Below are 19306 nucleotides of genomic sequence, written 5' to 3'. Positions count from 1 at the left end.
CAACCTTTTCTAAATGTTATCATGATTTTCTGTTTCCTCAGGGTAATTCCTGATCCTACCATATGCTGGGCAATGCCACTGTCCTGACAATGCCCTGCAGTCCTCATAAAGCCAAATCTTTAGAGTTGTTTTAAAAAATAAGAAGAAAATGCCTCTTTTGTAATAATTGTAACACTTGGATACAGTATATGAATACAAAATAGTTGCTGCTTTTGCCTTAGTACCTTCAGGTTTTTTCATGCAATATACCATATACTAGGCTGATGGATAATTCTGATTGACATAGCATATGCTTTCTCTTGCACAGATGACTTTTTTTTTTTAACAGATTAAGCTTATGACCATGAATCCTGTCCCTACCTCCCTATCCCATAAGACTCCTTAGTTCCTTCTGCAAATAGAACTCCTTTAGACTCATCTAACAAATCTGTTAACACATCCAGACAGGTCGATACCCCAGAGGTTCACACAGTTTAGAATTAATCTAGGATTTATTCCCATAGTAGAAAAAAAAAAAGAGAGAGAATATCAATTTAGAAGTAAAAGTGAAAATAAGGAGAGCAGCTTGCAAAGAATTTCTAATCATCCATAAGTGAATTTTCTGATTCCAAATATGGAACCGTATTTTTCCCCTACATATTTCCATCTTACTCACATGTTTCTCTAGTTATCTTTTCTTGTGTATGAATTTCTTAAAAGAATAAAAGTTAAAACTATCTTCATTTGGTCATTTTGAATATCCATATGTTATAGACTGATTGGTGCTTCACCCCAAATTCACATATTTTAGCCCTCACCACAATGTGATTGTGTTGGAGACAGTGGCTATAAGGGGAAAGGAAATAGCCTGTTTTCCTCTGTCACCTGGCTCAATGTTATCAGGAGATGATGATCAATTATTTTTAAGGGGTGCATGTTTTCTTGAATGTAACTGACTCTTTGCCACACCATTTCCATTATCCTTTGCCATGGTTTTTAAATACCTACTTGATAACTAGAGTATAGCTTGCATTTTGCATAAGTAGAGCATTATTTATCTGACCCATTTATCTGAATTGGCTTACTCAATCAACTTTATGTGCACTTTACAATGTTTAAGGAATTTACAATGTTTTAGAAAATTAACATTTTGGTAATACTATTGGCTTCTGATAGAAATGTCTCCAATGACTTAATATCTGGCTGAGTGCTTAAATTTCTAATTACATATTCTGTGGGGTATATAGGTAGATCAGTGCTTAAGATCTAATTTAGTCATCTAATTATTTCTTTTTAAAAGGAACACTCTATTGGGAAACTATGTAGCATATGCATTAGATCGCCATTATCTTTCTCCAGGTAGGGCATTTCTCACTAATGAGTGAATTAAACTTAAGCTTTTGGACTGTGGCACTATATTGCTATATGATAAGGCTAATTCACTTTCCTGTGAGGACAAAGAGGGAGTAGACTGCTGTAAATTTTTTTAAGAGCAGAGGAAAATGCCCTTTCCTATGTGGGTAAGGGAAGAGCAAGAGAGAGGATGAAATAGAATGAGAATAAAAAATAATTTCTCTTAGTGTGATGCCTGTAGAAACTGAAGAAGCAGTATTGCTAATGAGCTCCTTAAAGGTGGCACAATTGAAGTATATTAAAAATCAAGTCAGAAGCAAACTGATCTTACGTCTTTGGCTAGCACTGTATTTAACCTTTTCTGACAAGATGTGACAAATGTTTCTATTTGTGGTTGGTAGACTTTAACTTCCACAAGCTTGGGCATCAGCAAGAGTGATGGAGGGGGTGTTGAACAGCAATGATAATAATAGTTACCATTAATTTAAATGTCTCCTAGATGGCAGGTAATATACTCAGCATTTTGTGGCATCTTAAATGGTAAATGTTTCCACCACCTCCAGGAAGTAGGAATTACATACTTCTATTGTAAAAATTTTAAAAACCAAGAGGAAAAAAAAGTTACTTGCTCTAAGGTAGATTTAGTGGAAATGTGAAGATTTGAACCCATAGTGTGCATATATCAAACACTTTCTAATTAGGAGATGAATTTGATTCATCAGTAAACATTTGTTGACCACTAACTATAATTGAGGCTTTAATTGTACAATTGTGAACATGTTAAAGGTCTTGTTCTCCAAAAGCAACCTTCAAGACCAAAGCTTATTTCTCCTAAACTGGGAAAGTTATATTTTAAGGAAGAAGAAACTTTTAGTCTTCCCAAAGTTGAAAGAGCCCTGAATATATGTATCTATACCTGTATCTATATCTATCTCTCTATCATCTCTATCTCTATCCCTATCTCTATCTCTATCTCTATCTCTATCTCTGTCTCTGTCTCTGTCTCTGTCTCCGTCTCCGTCTCTGTCTCTGTCTCTGTCTCTATCTCTCTCTATAGATATACATATGTGAATATATTATATTATCATTAATATACATGTATATTAACATGTAATATATTAATTACTATATGATTATATATTGTGTTATGATGAATATACTGCTTATAGTAACATACATAATCTATTATAATATATATTATACATAATTGTGTCCATCATTCTTTCAGAACGATATTATTGAAATATTAATAACTTTGTGAGTACTAATAAGATACTTATCAGGAGTGAATCATTATCTGTCAATATCATATTTGGTTTATTAAACTTTTAGGTTATAGAATAGGCCCTCCAATAAGAAACTGGCAAAAGTAAATGCTGTACTGTTAACATTGTCCTACCATGAAATCTAACTGTAACAAATATGGCCTTTATTAATCCAGCATCTGTCTTATTCTCTAACCTTATTTCTACTAATTCTTCTATTAAACACTCCTTATGCCTGTGGTACTCGCCAGCTGTGGGCAAACTACGGCCCGCGGCCGGCCCGTTTGAAATGAATAAAACTATTGAAAAAAAAGACCGTACCCTTTTATGTAATGATGTTTACTTTGAATTTATATTAGTTCACACAAACACTCCATCCATGCTTTTGTTCCGGCCCTCCGGTCCAGTTTAAGAACCCATTGTGGCCCTCGAGTCAAAAAGTTTGCCCACCCCTGTTAACTAGACTATTTAGAGATCCTCAAATGTGCCTTAGTCTTTATTGCTTCCGGCTTTATCCAATCTGGTCTCTTGTTCTGAGCAAGCAACCCCCCCTATATCAGACTGCATACAGCTCTAGCCTGATCTAAAGATGTATCTCCTCTAGAACGCCTTTGACACTTAGACCAATTTGTGCCATTTTTGTTTAATTCCCCTTTGTGTTCCCACAGCACTCTGCATACATCCATTATAGAAAACATGGGCTATTGGTATTATTTACTTCTTGCTCCCTCTCTCATAACTCTCAGATCTGACTTAAAGGTTAACTATTGCCACAATAAAACATAAAATACTATCCCAGTCCTATGTAGCCTACAATAACATTTCCTTCCCAGAAGGGGAAAAAAAAAAAAGAGTGGTTGAAACAGAGTATTCTCCCACTAACAGGTTATAAAATATCCCATTGTTCAACCAACGATGAATACTATGAGAGTTTATACACTTTTGCTTATTTGGAAGAGGTAAAATTATTTTAATTGTTGCTTTGATTTAGATGGTCCTTTCTACTATTATTATTTTTATATGAATAACTATATGATACTTAAATTTTGAATTTTAAAAAAATGTTTACTGCATTTATTATATAATTAATTTATTTTCTCCTTTAATCCTTTATGTGGTGAGTTATGTTTATTGTTTTTCTAATATTAAAACACAATTACATAGCTGGGATAAATCCACATTTATCAGGACACATTTTGTTTATTATTATTAAAACATAATATTATTTCTTAGTGTATTTATTTACCATTTTTCATTGTGCATACAAGAAAAATTGGTTTTTTAAAATATATAAATTTTATTTTTTAGAGCAGTTTAGGGGCACAGGAAATTTCAGTGGAAAGTACAGAGTTCTCATATCCCTTCATATACATGTACATGTGCAGCCTTCTCCACCATTAGCATCCCGAGCCAGGGACGTACATTTGTTAGAATTGAGGAACCCGTAATGACACATCATAGTCTCTCAACGACTACAGTTTACATTAGAGTTTACTCTTGGTGTTGTACTTCCTATGCATTTGGGAAAATGTAAAATGACATGTATCCACCATCATAATATTGTCACCTTCAAAGAGGTACTTTCCTCCCTTCAAGATAGAAATCAAGAGAAGAGGCAAAACATGAAAAGAAGGGATTTACTCACAGCAAGTGGAGGAAAAGGAGAAAGGAAGAGAGCTCAGTACAGCAGGGGAGTGCCGGGAGCCAGTCCACGCTTGCTGTTTCAAGGGACCTGGCATATATGGCATACTGTTCTTAATATGTTTGCTCACCTTCTTGGCACTGTGTTTTAACCAAGGTCACCCCTCCGAGAAAGGTTGAATCCCCAGGTAGGGATTTTCCCCTGAAGTTAGGGAGGGAATAAAACCCCTCAACTAAGTGCCAGGCGGGTAATTAATCACTTTAACTATGAACAATCATGCTTAAGCTACATAATCTTTACTCCCTGGAATGGAGATAAGAAACGCCCTAACCTTTGTAATAGAGATTGATAGGATTGAATCAACTGGTATAAATACAGATGTAACAAGACAGAAAGACACAGAACCTTGGCACAGAACCTTGGCACAGAACCTTGGCACAGAACCTACACAGAACCTAGACACAGAAGAACTTCGCTGGAGAGAACATGGCAAAAGATCCTGGACAGAAACTGGCCTCAGAACCTAGAGACAGAACCTAGCAAGAGAACATGGCAAAAGATCCTGGACTGAACCTGACTATAGAACATGGCAAGAGAACCTGACTAGAACCTGATGACTGAACCTGGCTGGAGAACCTAGCGAGGGAACATGGCTACAGAACCTGGCTGGAGAACCTAGCAAGAGAACATGGACACAGAACCTGGCTGGAGATCCAGACCAGAACTTGGCTGGAGATCCTAAGCTGAACCTCTCTGGAGATCCAGACCAGAACTTGGCTGGAGATCCTGGCTGGAGATCCTGGCTAGGCTGCTGATCAACTGAACGCTGTCTCCGTGTCATTCCTTCTTCGCCGACTCCGTCCACACCTTTGGGGACCCCTGGACCCGCTGGGGTTGGACCCCGGCAGGGGAGCACACACCAATAAAGAATATGGTGCCACACACTGCTGCCGGGTCTGGCATATGGAGCCTGGCTCCTCAGGCAGGCACAGAGTAGGTTTCTTTGCTTTCCAGGTTCTCACCTTTGTTTTCCAGGTTCCTTGGTGGGGGCAATACTGAGCTCTCGGCTTTCCAGGGACTCTGCTTGAGGGCAGGTGTCTACCAGAGCATGCTCAGAGTGGGGCTCTTTGGTGAGTGCCTGAAGAGATACTTTAAACTTACCTAGGAGTGGCTCAATAAATGAATATTCTTTAAAAAATCTAAAAACAATACCATTCATCTACTTAAGAGAGGCTCAGCCTGGCTCAGTATCATACAAATACTTTCATTTTCCTATTAATCCCATGTTCTACCTATTCATTCCTCCATCACCTCATACCTTTGACAATCACTAATCTTTTTACTGTCTTCATAGTTTTGTCTTTTCCAGAACGTCATATAGTTGGAATCATACATTACTTAGGCTTCTAGATTTACTTAACACTATGAATTTAAAATTCCTCCATGTTGGAGAGCATTATGCTAAGCAAAATAAGACAGTTGGAGAAAGATAAATATCACATGATCTTACTCATTTGTGGAATTTAATGAACAACATAAACTGATGAAAAATAGAGTCAGAGACATGGAAGCATCGAACAGACCATCAAACTTCAGAGGGAAGGCAGGGGAGGGTAGGAAGTGGGGGTAAGAGATCAACCAAAGGACTTGTATGCATGCAGATAAGTATAACCAATGGACACAGACACTAGGGGGTGAGGGCATGTGCTGGGGATGGAAGTGGCCAGGGAGTATATGTAATACTTTAAACAATAAAGAATTTAAAAAAAGTTCCTCCATGCCTTTTTGTGTTTTTGTGGCTTGATAGCTTATTTCCTTTAAGCACTTGAATAATAGTCCATTGTCTGAATTTTTATTTATTTATTAGAGGCCCAATGCATGAAATTCATGCAAGAGTAGGCCTTTCTTCCCCCAGCTGCTGGCACCAGCTTCCTTCTGGCACCCGGGACCCAGGCTTCCCTCATAGCCCCAGCTTCGTCCAGAGGTTGTCTGGAAGGACATCCGATCTAATTAGCATATTACACTTTTATTATTATAGATCCTTTCACCTAATGAAGGATATTTTTGGTTGCTGTGTAGTTTTAGCAATAGTAATAAATTTGTTATAGCATTCATGTGTAGGTATTGCTTGTGTGGACATGAATTTTCAACTCATTTGAATAAAGTACTAGGAGCACAATTGCTGGATTATATGATGATAGTGTGTTCAGTTTTACAGAAAACAGTAGAATTTTCTTCCAAAGTGACTGTACTATTTTGCTTTGGCATCAGCAATGAATGTGATTTCCTGTTGTTCTGAATTCTCACCAGCATTTGGTGTTGTCAGTGTTTTGGATTTTAGTCATTCATTGTACAGTCCTCCTCAGGTTTTGAAGTAAAAATTATGCAGAATTCACAAAACAATACTATCTGACTCTTTGCTGCATAAGTTTGCCTACACCTGTCTAAGGTATATGAAAAGTTTTACCCTTCCATAAAGCAATACTTTTATGCTACTATATACCAATATTTTAATTCTGTAATTTTTTTTATGAACCCCCACCCAAGGATATTTTTTCCATTGATTTTTAGAGAGAGTGAAAAGGAGAGAGGGAGGGAACAGAGAGAGAGAGACAAAGAAACAGAGAAAAAGATAGATAGATAGAGAAAGACAGTGACATGAGAGAGACACATCAGTTGGTTGCTTCACTGCATGCATCCTGATCAGGGCCAGGCATCAAACCTGCAACCCTGGTACATACCCTGGCTCGGCTATTGAACCTGAAACCCTTTGGTACATGGACCCACACTCTAATTACTGAGCAGCACCTGCCAGGGCTCTGACATGGTTTTCAACTCACAGATTAGGTGTTATTTTATTATTGATGTATACATTTTTTTAAAAAATTTAGATATATCCACGTATATTTTACTATCTTTAATATCATTTTTTTTTCTAATTCTGGATCCTTTTTCTTCTTCCTGAAGTATATCTCTTAGAAAGTTCTTTAGGAAGGACTCAGTTTTATCTAGTCTTTATTCCTAAAGGATCATTTTCCTCCATATGATTTGAAAGTTATTTTCACTCTGCATGGGGAAATACATTTCTTTCTGTCTCTGGGCTTCCGCTGTGGCTGTTGAAAATTATGATATTGGTGATCAAAGGTTTCTAACATTCAATATATTAATTAAACCAATCTAGAATGTATACTGCAGCTAATTTTTAAAATAGCCTAAACTTCAAGCTCTAAATATTTTTAATATTCTAAACTCCATCACACTTGTGCCCTTCTTTTAAAATTTTGCAATATTTTTGATCTGAGCTCTAGAAAAATTTAAAGATTTAGCAAAAGTTTCAAGCATATCTGTAATTTAACATTTTTTGTATGCTGGATAATAATGATAACATATAACTATGTAATAGTGCTTACCATGTACTCACCCACATATGATTGACTTTGATTACTGAAATTAAGATATCGCAACCCATTTTCGGACACATTGTTCCACTCTGGCAATATCCTTACCTGTTAAATAACTGTGGTTAGACTGTATCTTTCAAAAATTGCTGCAATAATAATGCCACCTCAGTGCTCTTACATTGTGGTTTTGACACTCTTCTCACTGAGAAGTGGGCTTCATGTTCCCTCCTCTTGAATTCGGGTGTGCTTGTGATTATGACAGATGCTACACTGTAATTTCTGACATTAGGTCATAAAAATGATATAGAATCTGCCTGTTCTTTTTCTAGGTGCTTACTTTTGGATCCTAGCCATAGTGATGAAGTCTAGTAGCCACAGGGAGATGCTACATGTAGGCGTTCTGGTTGAAAGCCCAGTGGACACTCCCGGTGACAATCAATACCAACTTCCAGGCATGAGAAGGAAGAAGCCTCCAAATGCTTTCAGGCCAAGCCATCGAGTCACCCCCAGCAGGTGATGACCTGTGGATCAGAGATAGGCTGTTCTTACTGAACCCTGACAAAATAGCAAAATACATCTTCATTTTTTAAGCCACTAAGTTTAGGGTGGTTTGTTACTCTGCCACAGATGACTAAAATAGTCATTATTTTAACACACGTGGCCTGAGTTTTAGAATAAATTACTTGGCTTTTCCAAGGTTCACATAGTAACTGAGAAAGATATAGGATTCAAAGGGAAATTTTGTAATTTTACACACTTTATATATATCAAAATTGCTTATACGATGCCTAATAAAATCCATACTGCAATTGTAACCAATTATCTAATGATAAACCTGGGGCTACAGAGAAGTTAAGGAAAATTGTCCAAATTTGCACAGGTTCTAAGTGGCCATAGGCCATATTCAGATTTGCTAGCCTCCCTCTCAAATATGTTTTTTTAACCGTGACACAATCTAGCTTTATCGCTGCTCCCTCTTTCCATATTAATCCACGTCATCTTGACAGCTCTAGGATTATACAAGTTTAAGAGAAGAATTGAGTTACACACTCCAAATTGGTTTAGTGTCCAAACCAAATATACATATTTGCACAAATATGTGCACATATTTTTTCAGAGGATTATAGACCCACTTGAAGCCAGTAGATTTAAATGTAGGTTTTCAGGATTCAGCATCTGTTCTTTAGAGTATAAGTGGAGCTACAGATTTTTATTTTAACTGAATTTACTGGGTGACATTGGTTCACAATACCATAGAGGTTTCAATTGTACAACTCAATAAAACATAACCCCTGCACACGGCATTGTGCACCCCTTTTCACAAGCAAAGTGCTCCTCCCTGGGAAAGTTGCATCCCGGTCTCCCAGGTGTGCTGAATCCCCACTGATTTCCATCACCAGATGCTATGTGGGCTCCTCTTTCTATCTCTGTTGCTCTAAGATGGGGATTTCTGGGTGGATTTGAGACTTCATGCTCCAGGCAGGTAGGGAGTTTTGCAGCCAAGATAATCCTCTAGCTCTCTGCCCCCACACCTGGGTGCTGGTGATAGCCCTTTCCACTTCTCTACCCTTCTTACCAGTCCGTATGTGGTTTCTTCTGCAAATCCTTGGTTATAATATTTCAGTTCAGCTAGCCTTCATTTGGTTATTCAGTTTGGGTATAATTAAAATATATACCTGTTAAGAAAAAACAACAACAACTTGGCTTGTACAGGTTAAGAAAATATCTTTTTGGGAGTAAGGCTACTGAATTTGGAATAGGCTATGGCCATATACTACCTGTACAAATTTGGCAAACTTTCTTCATGTCTCTGTGCCCTAGTCTTGCCATAAGTGATTAGCAGAAATAGCATTACATATCTTATTAGAGTCCAGTATGAAATTAAACAATTTTAATGTACATACAATTTCTAGAGTAGAACCTGACAAATAATGGGTTATTTTATTTTATTTTTTAATAATAGGTTTTCAATAAATGATAGCTGATTCATGTGTGCATGCATCCTTTTGTAAGTAAGCTTGTGGAATATCCTTATAACTTCACCATTATTGCTTTTCATTTCATTTATACAACTAGTTTTAGTTAGTTTTTTAATGTAAGAGGTAAAGTGTGGATTTTTTTTCTACCACATTCCTTAGGCAGGTAAAAAAAAAAGATAGGGAGTTAACGTATAAAGACATACTTTCCATGAGTGAGGCAGTTTAAATTTTATGCAGAACAGTTACATAAAATTAGCAATAAAACGAAATGTTTACTAGTTATGACTACACAATTCAGACTATTAAATTGTAAACTACCAAAATAAGGTCTACCTGGGTATGCTGATAGGCTAAGATGCAGAATTTAGATCTCTAACATATGCTTTAATTCTCTGGTAGAGGTAGAATTATCTAGAAACATAAGGGTGGATAAATAAGCACACATATATGCAGGAAACATCTCCTTTTCAACTGCCAATTCAATCTAATATGAGTCGGAAGATCATTCTGATATCACAAAGTTAAATTGCATTGCACTTTTCTATCTTAGCAACTGGCTAATTCAATCATAGCAATCATAGCACATAGATTTTTCATCAGTTTTTAATTTGCTTAATTTTTGTGAGCTGGTGGTTTAGAAAATTTTCAATTTTTCATCCCTAAGACTATAGGAATAAGGCCATGTGCTATTCTTTTTCTGTGTAATTTTCATTTCAATGTAGATTTTATAGTTCATTACCTGTCAATCAGTTTTCATTTTATCATGTTCCATAAAACGGTTTTATGCTTCTTTCAATGTCTTACATTCATTTTAGGCTGAGCCCTATTTATTTCTCTAAGAGCTGTAGCCATCTGTAGCTGTGCACATTTAAATGTGCATTTATTTTAGCAAATGCAATATTTTGCTTTATGTGTTATATTCATTTAGGATATTTATTCAAGCAAGTGAATACTGAGGAAGCAGCACTGTGACAAGCCATTTTACTCTCTCTTTTTTTTACTTACCCCAAAATTTGAGGTATACATTTTAAATATAATTTAAAATGCTAACACTTTGTATTTTGTCATCCAATTATTCTTAATCTAATAAACATTCTCTATAATTATATTCAAAGCACCTGGGCAAACATACGTACATTTTTTACATAAATTAAAATTTTACATAAATTAACACTTAAATATGTAACAAAAGAAAAATAATCCATTCTTTAAAATTAGAAAGTATCTTTTTTCAGATAAGTTTGTGCCTTTTTTCCCATGGTTTTATGTTTTCTTCATTTGACAGTTGTCTTTTCATTAAATAGATAGCAGCTTTATTTCTCCTTTGCATAAGAAATATTGGTCTTAGCATTATCGTTAAAAAATGAAATGCATCAAAAGCTAACAAGAGCCCTAACCGGTTTGGCTCAGTGGATAGAGCGTAGGCCTGCGGACTGAAGGGTCCCAGGTTCGATTCCGGTCAAGGGCATGTACCTTGGTTGTAGGCACATCCTTAGTAGGGGGTGTTAAGGAGGCAGCTGATCAATGTTTCTCTCTCATCAATGTTTCTAACTCTCTATCCCTCTCCCCTCCTCTCTGTAAAAAATCAATAAAATATATTTTTTAAAAAAAGCTAACAAGAAAATTTAGAGAAATTTCTCTCAGAAACTAATTAATTAAGGTAGAGTTTTACTGAGAGAACTATGTTTTTGATTTTTGACCTAGTAAGTAAGAAATAATTTAAGAAGATACTTAGGATACTCTTTGATAAAACATACCAAAACTTATTTTCTATAATCATATTTGGAAACTAATTTCAAGTTCTAACAGTAATTTTTGTGTTGTACTGATAAACCAGCTCTTCAGAAAACCATACAAACAAAATCCTGACTTGTAGCATTGGCCTAGTTCCAGAGTAAATTGCTCCACCATTGTCTCTCCTCTGATATATTGGATGTCATTCTTCTCCTTTAGCCCAGGCATTTCCTTATTTTTAAAGTTAATTTTTAATTTTACTACTTCCTTTAAAACATTCCAGATAGCTATATCTATTCTACTTATTAAGTCACCTCAGGATTACCATTCTTAATTTTTTTCTTATCCAATTAAAATACATAACACTTTGGTATTTCAAAATGCCTAGTTTATTTCAGTAACTTTGTCACATTGTTATATTGCTGCATAATAAAACTAGGATTGTTATTGAAGCATTTGCATATAGAAATATGCTATATGTTTATACCTTGTATGTATCATTTAAATCTGTTTTTTCTTTCTTTGATGAAAATTTTTTAAGTACCCCACAATTAGAAAATTTCTAAGCATATAGTAAAAAAAAGTATTCTCAACAATTGCCTGGCCTTCGCTAAGTGTATCTTTAACATTGCCTTTATCAGACTGAAAAACAAAGCTGTCTATAAGTATGCTTCCTAAAATTTAGTGGTTTTTTTGGTCCCCTCTTTTTATTTTTTTTTAATTTTTTTTTAATTAAATCTTTATTGTTCAGATTATTACATTTGTTCCTTTTTTTTTCCCCCCCATAACTCCCCTCCTCCCAGTTCCCGCCCCACCCTCCGCCCTCACTCCCCACCCACTGTCCTCATCCATAGGTGCACGATTTTTGTCCAGTCTCTTCCCACATCTCCCACACCCCTTTCCCCCGCAAGAATAGTCAGCCCATTCCCTTTCTATGTTCCTGATTCTATTATAATCAACAGTTCATTCTGTTCATCAGATTATTTATTCACTTGATTCTTAGATTCACTTGTTGATAGATGCATATTTGTTGTTCATAATTTGTATCTTTACCTTTTTCTTCCTCTTCCTCTTCTTAAAGGATACCTTTCAGCATTTCATATAATCCTGGTTTGGTGGTGATGAACTCCTTTAGCTTTTCCTTATCTGTGAAGCTCTTTATCTGACCTTCAATTCTGAATGATAGCTTTGCTGGATAAAGTAATCTTGGTTGTAGGTTCTTGGTATTCATCACTTTGAATATTTCTTGCCACTCCCTTCTGGCCTGCAAAGTTTCTGTTGAGAAATCAGCTGACAGTCGTATGGGTATTCCCTTGTAGGTAACTGACTTACTTTCTCTTGCTGTTTTTAAGATTCTCTCTTTATCTTTTGCTCTTGGCATTTTAATTATGATGTGTCTTGGTGTGGTCCTCTTTGGATCCCTTTTGTTTGGGGTTCTCCGCACTTCTTGGACCTGTAAGTCCATTTCTTTCACCAGGTGGGGGAAGTTTTCTGTCATTATTTCTTCAAATAGGTTTTCAATATCTTGGTCTCTCTCATCTTCTGGCACCCCTATAATTCTGATGTTGGTACGCTTGAAGCTGTCCCAGAGGCTCCTTACACTATCCTCACATTTTTGGATTCTTTTTTCATTTTGCTTTTCCCGTTGGATATTTTTTGCTTCCTCGCAATTCAAATCATTGACTTGATTCTTGCGCTCCTCTGGTCTGCTGTCGGGCGTCTGTTTAATATTCGTTATTTCAGACCATGTGTGCTTAATTTCTAGTTGGTTCCCCAATATAAGATCGAGGGTCTTATTAGTTTTCGTGTAGATCTCATTAAGTTTATCGGCAGCTTCTAAACAGTTCTTGAGAGACCTTAAAAGTGTGGTTCTGAACTCTATATCTTCCTTTGACAATTTTGTCCTGTTTCTTTGTCTCCGCATTTTGTTATGCTTCCTTGGTGCACCCCCTAGTGGTCTTTGTTCGCAGTCTTATAGATAAATCTTGATTGTTGTAGCTAATTCCAGGGAGGGTTTGACCTCCAGGCCAAGTGGCTATGAGAATCAGCTGTGTCAGCAGTGAGAGAACTTCTGTCCTCTAGGGAGGTGCTAATCTAGCCTTTGCCTGAGGCTATCCGGTAAATGCCTCTGTGCAGGGCTTGGGCGGGGCGGGTCACACAGGATCAACAGGGTGGGCCGGAGAGAGCAGTTATGGCGGCTCTCAGTCCTGTCCCCAGGGGCTCTGCCTCTCTGAGTCCCAGCACCCGCTGCAAGGCTGGGAGAGAAAGCTGCACTCGCTCTGACCGAAGCCAGACAGTCCGCTTCTCCCGTTTGAGCCTGGGTCCCTAAAGACTCGCCTGTATCTGGAGCTCAGAGTCTGCAACTCCCTCCCGATTGAAAACAACAACCGCGCCCTCCGCCGCCAGCCCGCTCCACGCACTCCGCACCTCAGAATTTGACTTCAGCACTGCGCCTCCTCTGAGTGTCTGTATTCGTTTCTCTTTCCTCCTAGTTGTAGGACTTCCACTCAGCCAGCGTTCCTGTGGTTCTGGGTGATGTCCCTTCCGTTTTTTGGTTTCACTTTTGAAGTAGTTGTTCAAAGCAGCAAACTCCGGCGTTAACCTATGCCGCCATCTTGGTTCTCCGGTCCCCTCTTTTTAAAATTCCCCCCCAAAATTAATACAGTTTCCAAAGAAAACCTTTGCCTTTATTTTATTAACGTCCTGATTCCTGAACTTTCTCTTTCCCTATTTATTATGGATTTTATCTTTATAACATACATGAAAAGATGGGGCACCAAAAGTTTAATTCTTGACAATTTAGTCCCAGGAGACAAAGTTAATACCAATAAAACAATTGCATCTGTTTATATTTTACTAGAGGCCCGGTGCATGAAATTTGTGCATGGGGGGTGGGTCCCTCAGCCTGGCCTGCACCCTCTCAAAATCCGGGACCACTGGCTCCTAACGGCTCTGCCTGCCTGCCTGATTGCCCCTAAGCGCTCACCTGGCTGCCTGATTTCACCCCTAAAACTCAAGCTTCTTCTTTTTTTATTTTTAATATTTTATATTTCTTCTTTATTTTTTATTTTAAAAGTCAAGCTTCTTGAGAACACGAGGCATTTAACATTACTCCATATTCCTCACTGAGATCTAAGCATGGTAAACACAGCAAATACTTAATACTTATGGGCTTCTATACAAACACTTTCCAACCAGGAATGTTTTAATAGGCAGTCTCCAAACTTGAACTGGAAAACCTAAAAGTAGAGCGCTCAGATTTCAGGCATCAGGTGCTATTAGCAGGATTTCTATCCCAATTAAACTCTAATTCTTAGCTCTCAACAGTCTGGACAAACTGCCCTTCATTGTCTCCAAAGTTTCTTATTCCTCACTGTCCCATTTTCCTTTTTTTTTTTTTTTTTTTTTGAGTTCAATGTTTTATATCCACATCAGCATCAATGTACCATACAAAACCCACCTGCCAGCTTAGCTGGGCAGGCAGGAGGGGGGGGTCTATGGCAGCATAGGAAACCAAGGTTCTTGTCCCCAAAGAGGAGAAAATGGGGTTTACAGTCAAAACAAAATCAGAGCCCAGCATGATCAAGGAGAAGCCTTGAAACTGCATTGAGCGGAGGTGCTGTATCTCGGCTGGCCCAGCAGTGCCTGCAGCAGCCTCAGTTCCTGGGAAGCCTGGGGCCAGATAGGGCCCAGCTCTTGAAGTTATTTTTAATAATTTTGCTTTTTGGGGAGGAGGGCTTCTGGGCAGCAGCTCCATGTGGGGGTAACTGGTGCGGGTTTCACTTCAGGGTTTGAAGGGGAAGTTGGGTCTGTGGGGAGGGACCTGACTGGCCCCAAATATCACAGCGGAGGTTCTTGGAAGTGGCCCAGCAAAGTTCCTTCCTGCCTTCTTCTTGCCCTGATCCCAGGTCTGTGGCTTAAAAATAAGGGCACCAGGCTGGGGCTGAGCACCCAGGGGCCTTTGTAAACATGGCAGGTACAGGCAGGGGGACCTTGGGGGAACTGTAGGCACTGGTGGGGGCAGCCAGAGCCAAGGGAAGGCAGTGCCCATGGGGAAAGGGGACATAGGGTGGAAGAATTATGCTCCTCTAACAGAAACTGAGAGGTACAGAAGGACAGAGATGGGGATAGAAAGAGTGACAGGAAGAGAGAGACTCAGAGAAAGCAAGAGAGAGATTGAGACAAAGATTCACAAAGAAGAGAGACAGACAGACAGACAGAAATATGGAGTTCTGCTCTGTATGAATCAGCCAGCTGCGGGTGGGAGGCGGGGAGGGAAGCCGGGCTCACATGGGATGTGCCAGTGTGCGGGTAAGTGCATCATTGTGTTGCAGGAGGGAGGTGTGCTGGTCATGCAGCACCAGCTCCTTCAGAGACCCATTCAGGTTGTAGGGCTCCGCAGAACAAGCCAGTGGCGTGCGGTAGATGACACAGTGCTATCTCCATCCACCACCACAGAGCGGGCATAGCAGCCCCGCTGGCTGCCCTCACGGATGAGGAAGGTACCATCCTGCTCGCCGTTCAGCATTTCCTCAGCCTGCGTGCGGCTGATCTCGCCCACATACCAGGTTCGTTCCTCATGGTGGGGGAGGTCATCCTCATCCTCCATCATTGCATACTGGTCTTCAGTCTCCTTTTTGATTTTCTCCTGCCGGGCTCCTTTCTGGATGAGCCATACCAGGTACTGGTCTCGGATCGTGCGCAGCTGCATGAGGTCTGGCTTCAGGCTATTCACACGCTTATCAATCTCCCGTTGTCCAAGGTCTGTGTGTCCAAGGCTCCTGTTCCAGCTTCATGCGCCTCTCATGTATCTCAGAGATGCGAGATGCGAGCCGTTCTGAGTTGAGCAGGATCCTCTGCATCTCTTTTTCATTAACCTCACACTGGAAGTGCTCCAGATGCTCCTTGCTGCACTTCTCCTGAGTCTGGCCCTGCTCTTCAAAGACCTTGATGGTTTCACTGAAGGCTTCAATTGTTGTGCACTTTATCTGCAGTTCCTGGGAGGTTCGTGTGTACTCCTCCTAGAGCTGGTTGTACTTGCGGGTCTGATCCTGCACTTCAAACCAAGGTAACAAACAAAACCTTTAATTCTGATCTTCCTCACCACAAAGGAACAGCAAACATCAATAGAAATAATTTCCCGCCAGAAGTCACGTCCAAATACTGCAAGACTGAAGAGTATAGGCTCACGTTCACTAACAGGCTCATGTTCGAGTGGTAGGCACCCAGGTGTCCTCCCCAATCCCACAATCCTCTGGTCCCATACTTCTGGTTTTTCTAGCTCCTCCTTAAATGGTGTTTCCTTCAGTCCTGTTGCAAGTCCAGGGGCCGTAGTCGGAGAGGATTGTTCTGTTCTTTGACGTTGATAGCTATTTACTATTTGGAATCAGTGAAGTTTTGGGAATACTGCCACTGCCATGAACATGTGGGTCCCAAGCACACTCATGAAACAACTGCCCATTCAGTCCACAGCTGGTGCTGTCCTGGTTCGCAATGAGAAAGGTACTGTGCTGAGCCGTTTTCCAATCGGACCTTCCTCCTCCTTCCCCAGCACACTCCAAACCTACTCCAGGCCGACCACCCCAACCCTGCAGACCCTTAAGACCTTCCCCTCTATTTCTTCAACTTTCCCCATCAACTCGCACCCTATAGCATTGCCTCGGGGTACCCCTAACTGCTCCCTGGGGGGTGGGGCCAGCCTGGGCAAGGGGCTGTGGTGTTCTGGTCTCTGGTCATAAGGTAGCTGGCTTTTTATATATATAGACTAGAGGCCTGATGCACAAAAATTTGTGCAAGAGTAGACCTTCCTTCCCACAGCTGCCAGCACCAGCTTCCCTTTGGCACCCAGGACCCAGGCTGCTGGCACTGGCTTCCCTCCAGCACCTGGGACCCAGGCTGGCTTCCCTTGGGCCACCCGCAGGCACCCAGGACCACTGGCTTCCCTCTGGCCCTGGCTTTGTCAGGAAGGACGTCCGGAATACATCTGGTCTAATTAGCATATTACCCTTTTATTATTATAGATTCCAAAACCAATGGTGAAAATAGAATATATCATATATGTTTTACTCAGTTTCATCTTGCCCAAAATATCCTTTTATATTGTACAAATAAAATATTTTCTCTTTCAAGGAAACCACTTTCTGGAAAAGCAGCTTGAAAAGCTACTGGCCCAGAATATGTGATTGGTGGGGGAAGTTGAGAGGCTTGTAAAATGCAAATTGAGTAAGCAATGGGAAGCAGAGTGTTGAGTTAGGAGAAATGCCAAAAGAATTTGGAGGCTTTTAACATTGCGGGAATAATAAATACAACCACAGAAACAGAGATGACTACATGCTTCATGTCTTTGGCAGGAGTTATTCTATTGGGTCCATAAGAACCATATAGGGAGCCAGCAACAGTAGATTTCAGCATTTGATACTGGGAATAAATCAATCCAAAGCTGTAGGAAACAATCCTGAGATTTAACAGTGTAAAGAAAGCATTAAGCTGCCATTTTTTTCTTCTCTGAAAAGAGACCATGGAGTTTTGAGGACAAAGTGTATACAGATCCTATAGACCTGATTTCACATTCTGGGACTGTTGTCAGTGGGGTGCCCTCTGTGTTCCCACCTATTACTGGTGGAAGTGGAGCTCTTGAGGTGAGATTGGGGAAAGAATTTCCTGAGGCCCCCATAGGGGATGGAACTTTGTGGACAGCTTTATTGATGATGTAAAATTAAGGGGTTTCCCTTCCATGGCCCCATGTCTCTCTGTCTCACATGGAAAAAGTCCAAACTGGTCTTCATCAGGGCTAGGATTAAGGCCACTTCCCAATGTCTCTGCTCCATATTAAAGCCCAGTCCAGTCCAGAATCTGGCCAGCTGAGCTTGTGCTCCCAGCTGCAACCCATTGCCTGTGGGGTCCACATGGCCATGTGCCATGCGGCTGCTTGAGGACACATGATTATGGAGGCACATGAGTAAGTAGGCATCATGGAGCAGGGGAGTAGGAGCACAGGAAATAACTCTTTGTGTGGGAATTATAACTGGGAGCTGAACCAATTAACCCTTCAGGATTTTGCATGTTTGCAGTGGCTCTACTTCTCTACCCAATTACCTTTTTCTCATGTTAGACTGACAGGCAAGTACCTTCCCTACCTCACCCAACTTCACTGCAAATACTCCAGTTTCCACCTTTGTTGGACTCTTTTCCCCAGTGATGTTCAGGGAATGAACTGGTGGTTTACTGTGGGGAGTGTGCAGCTGTAGCTTCCTGATGACCATGATTATACTGTCTGGCCTTTCCTTTGCTCTCTTCCCATTATTAATATTAATAACTAGCTATTTACAACAATAGCAGGACCACCATTTACTTAGCTGTGTGATCTAAATAGGGTAGCTGGATAATATAGGACACTCAGTTAAATTTAAATGTTAGTTCACCAATGGATAATTGTTTAGTTACAAGAATGTGCAAAGTATATACCTGTACCTAAAAAAATAATATTCACCCTGGCTGGTGCCTCAGTGGATAGAGAATCAGCCCACACACCTAAGGGTCTTGTGTTTGACTCCCAGTCACGGTGCAGGTTCAATCCCCAGCTGCGGTCGGGGTGCATGGAGAAGGCTCCTAATCAATGTGTCTCACACTGACGTTTCTCTCTCTCTCTCTCTCTCTCTCTCTCTCTCTCTCTCCCTCCCTCCCTTCCACTCTCTCTAAAAATCAATGTAAAATATATATACTAGGTGAGGATTAACAAAAAATTATCCTTTGTATATCTGAAATTCAGTTTTAACTGGGAATTCTGTATTTTTATTTGTTAAATCTGGCAACCCTAGACCTAGGAAAGTTACTTAATATCTCTAAGTTTTATCTCATCTATAATAAAGTGGTGATAATTATATCAAATGAGAGAGAAATTATGAAGATACACACACACATAGTATATAAAAGTATTTGGGCAATAGTATTGGG

The 19306-nt window shown here is 39.7% G+C and overlaps 1 pseudogene; it reads right to left on the bottom strand.

Annotated features, from left to right (window-relative positions):
- Positions 1-18615, bottom strand: part of LOC132226600 (phosphatidylinositol 3-kinase regulatory subunit beta-like) — a 93094-nt pseudogene extending 74479 nt beyond the window's left edge.
- Positions 18616-19306: the final 691 nt, after the last annotated feature.

Source organism: Myotis daubentonii, chromosome 2 (assembly GCF_963259705.1).
Source record: "Myotis daubentonii chromosome 2, mMyoDau2.1, whole genome shotgun sequence".
Classification (NCBI taxonomy): domain Eukaryota; kingdom Metazoa; phylum Chordata; class Mammalia; order Chiroptera; family Vespertilionidae; genus Myotis; species Myotis daubentonii.
This window is presented reverse-complemented; position numbering and strand designations above follow the sequence as displayed.